This window comes from Panthera uncia, chromosome E1 (assembly GCF_023721935.1).
Source record: "Panthera uncia isolate 11264 chromosome E1, Puncia_PCG_1.0, whole genome shotgun sequence".
NCBI classification, from domain to species: Eukaryota; Metazoa; Chordata; class Mammalia; order Carnivora; family Felidae; genus Panthera; species Panthera uncia.
Window position 1 is genome coordinate 1,087,389 of NC_064814.1, and position 3,834 is coordinate 1,091,222.

A 3,834-nucleotide genomic window follows, 5' to 3' on the forward strand; every position below is an offset into this window, starting at 1 on the left:
TAGACAATTACTCAGCACTAAAAAGCAATGTGCTACCAAGCCAGGAAAAGACCTAGAGGAACCTTAAATGCATATTACTGAGTGAAAGACGCTGGTCTGCAAAGGCTCCAGGCTGTGTGACTCCAAGTGCCAGGCACCCTGGGAAAAGGCAGAGCTGTGGGGACAGGACAAGGATCCAGGGCTGCCGGGGTGGGGGAGGGACGAGCAGGCGAAACGTCCCTGCACGAGGCTTCCGACAGCACCGTGGCGGGTGCGTGGGCAGGCTGTGCGCGAGGGGCGGGCACGCGGACAAGCTCTGGACCTTCCCGGCAGTTTTGCTGCGATCCTGCAACTGCTCTAAGATGTAAAAAATTGATTAAAAAAGTGCTCAGAACGTTCACTCCAAACCCATGGCCCTGCTTTCCGGTACGTGATGACCAGAGCATAAGCTTTGCTGCCCGGGACCTGAAGCCTGGAACTTCAACTCCGCACTTCAAAAAAAGCCAAAAGATCCGGGGCGCCTGGGCGGCTCAGTTGGTGAAGCGTCCGACTTTGGCTCAGGTCATGATCTCACAGTTTGTGGGTTCAAGTCCCACGTGGGGCTCTGAGCTTCAGACTCTCTGTCTCCCTCTCTCTGCCCCTCCCCCGCTCACGCTCTGTCTCTGTCTCTCTTTCAAAAATAAATAGAAATGTAAAAAAAAAAAAAAAAAAAGCCAAAATATCCGACAGCACGGGCAAGATGCGCACACGGACGCTCCCCGTGGCTGCCATCAGAGTGGCTGGGACCTCCAGAGCCTCCCTCCCAGCTGTCCTGCCCCCACCGCCGGCCCTCGTGCCCAAATTCCAGCTACCAAGCCTCCGTGTCCCCTGAGCACACACAGCAGCCACCCCTGCCTTTCTGTCGTGTGGACACCTGCTCGTGGCATCACTCAGCTCACAGCCAAGTTGTCCCCTCTTCAGAGGGGCCTTCACTGACCCCCCAAAAAAGGCTAAATTCACTGAACATTTAGTTGCTGTTTCCGCACTACAAGAAGCTAGATTCTCAGTGGTTTTTTTTTTTTTAAGTTTATTTATTTTTGAGAGATAGCGACAGAGCATGAGCAGGAAAGGGGCAGAGAGAGAGGGAGACACAGAGTGTGAAGCAGGTTCCAGGCTCTGAGCTGTCAGCACGGACCCTGACGCGGGGCTCAAACTCATGAACCACGAGATCATGACCTGAGCTGAAATCAGATACTCAACCGACTGAGCCACCCAGGAGCCCTCTCGGTGTTTTTTTAATTGTGACAAGTGAGTGGAGGCTTGAGAACAGAAGACGTCACCACCGAGCAGCCTTGCGCCAAGCAACTGGGGAGTCTGTGACTGGAATTTGGAACGTGTCCCATGTCAGGCTCCCAGGGGTCCCGGCTACCGTCCCAGCCACGAAGCAGCCCCCCAGCCTGGCCTCTGTTCCCCAGCGTGGCCACGCGGACCGAGTCTCCCGCTGTGGGCAGCAGAGCCCGACTGCAAAGCAAAGGAAGCCGATTTTGCTGTGATCTCTCCAGCTCTGTAGGCCCCTCCGGGCGGGGAGCGGTTAAGAACTGGCAAGGGGAGGCTTGCAGGGCCCAGGCAAGGGGGCTGCCCCTGAGCAGACCCCCCACCCCGCTTCTTCTGCCTCTGCCTGTGTTTCAGGCCCGCCTGCACAGAGAACTCAGGGCCGGGCTCCACGCGCAGGGAGCTAGGGAAATGCGGGACTAAGTGGCCAGAAGGGGCTTCACCCAGGCTCAGACACAGCGCCTGCTGCTCCGTCCAGGCCCCTGGCCGGGCCACGCCGGCCACAGCTCTCTCCTGGGCAGGGCCACTGAGGCCCCCCGTGCTCTGCAGGGCCAGGGGGCCGCAGGGGCGGGGGGACGTGGGACAGCCATGGACGCTGGCCCTGGGATGCTGCCCTACTTGGACTCCATGGCCACTATCAGGCCATGTCCCAGCTTGCCGGGACACTCTCGCTGCTGCCATGCCTGTCCGTCTCCAGCATCTCTCGTTGCATCTTGGCCTGATTTCCAGGCATCTCCGTGCTGGCAGCTGGAAACCCAGCAAGGTCTGTGCGGTGTCCGGTCTTCAGGAAGGGAGTCGACTTCTGCCGAAGCCCACAGCGGTGCCCCCTCACTCACCGCACCTGCCACAGGGTGCCTGGGAGGCTGCCTGCCGCCCGCACAGGTGTGCTGGCTGTCCCTGAGCGCCCAGGGCCACCCCACGGCGCTGGCCACGCCGGGCCTGGTCTTCCCAAAATGCTCAGGGTTTCGCGTGCGGCAAGCTGGACCCCTTCGGTTAGGATGCGGGGGGTTGTGCCCCAGCCACCGATTGAGCGGTTGAGGAAGGCGGCTTGGTTCACCGTTACCACTTGCTGAGCCATGAACTTTGGCTAAAGCATGGTCCGCTTGTGGTAAATGAAACTGTTCCGAGCAGAGGATTTCCTTCCAGCTCCCTGGGGTCGCAGGGCAGTGGGAGCTGACCCATCTTCCCTGCACCCCCAAGCCGGAGGCCCATGTCCCCTTGCTCCCTGGTCCAGGGTCAGCAGAGCACGTGGCGGACGCCTGGAGGGACGAAGCAGAACCCTTCCCAAGGGCGCACGCGGGGTCGCCTTCCTCCTGAGTGTCAGTGGACTGGAAGGTGTACCTTGCAAGGCCTTCCTCCCCCAGCCTGCAGCGTCCAGACACCATCTCGGAGGACTCACGACCTGCAAACCAACACGAATCCTTTCTTTCATGATAATATTAACTCTTCCAGAAAAATCATAAACAGGCACATCAGGTCAGAGGACCGCTACGAGTCTACTTGTAAAGGGGGTGTGTGTTCACGGAGAACGCTGCCCACGAGAGACTCCAGAGGCTGCTGAGAGCCTGGGAGGACTGCGGGGGCCACGAGACCCGTGCTGGGGACACCACCCCAGCGACAGCCAGGCCTCCCGCTCTGGACTCATCCCGTCACCATTCTCTCGACGGGCACCCTGAGGCCACGCGCGTCTCCCTGTGGTTTTCCTGCCAAGAGCATTTAGCAGAATCTATAACCGCGAGGAAACAGCCAATACACGTTGAAAGACAGTCTATAAAACCACTGGCCTGGAATCTTCAAAAAGACGGTGTCAGGGGCACCCAGGGTGGCTCAGCGAGTCGAGCGTCCAACTCTTGATTTCGGCTCGGGTCATGATCTCACGGTTCGTGGGTTTGAGCCCCGAGTCAGGCTCTGTGCTGACAGTGCGGAGCCTGCTTGGGATCCTCTCTCTCTCCCTCTGTCTCTGCCCCTCCCCAACTCACTCTCTATTTCTCTTTCATCAAAAAAAAAATTTTTTTTAAACAATAAAAAGTACGTAAATAAATAAATAATAAAATGGGGGAGGGGAGGGGCGGGAGATGGACACTATTCCAGAATAACTGGGAGACACGAGAGACCACTGCAATGCATAATCCCCATCAGATTCTGGTGCAAACGTTTTAAAAGATTTTAAGTGTATTTTGGGATACAGGGGGAAAATGGAATAAGGACCGTGTGTGAAGTGATCATTCTTAAATCCCCTTGTGTTCAGGTTCTATGGGAGAATGGCCTTGTTCATAGGAGATGCTCATGGAAGTGTCTGGGGCAAACTGTCATATCTGCAGAATTAGTCAATATCATTAATTATTACTGGTGTGGGGAAAGAGAACAAATAGGGCAAAATATTAACAATTCTTGAATCTAGGTGTCTGAGTGTTCATTGTGTTGTCTTGCAATTCTTCCATAAATTTGAAATTTTTTTAGTGTTTTTATTTATTTTTGAGAGAGAGAGAGAGAGAGAGCGAGCATGGGAGGGGGGAGGGGGGCAGAGAGGGAGGGAGGCACAGA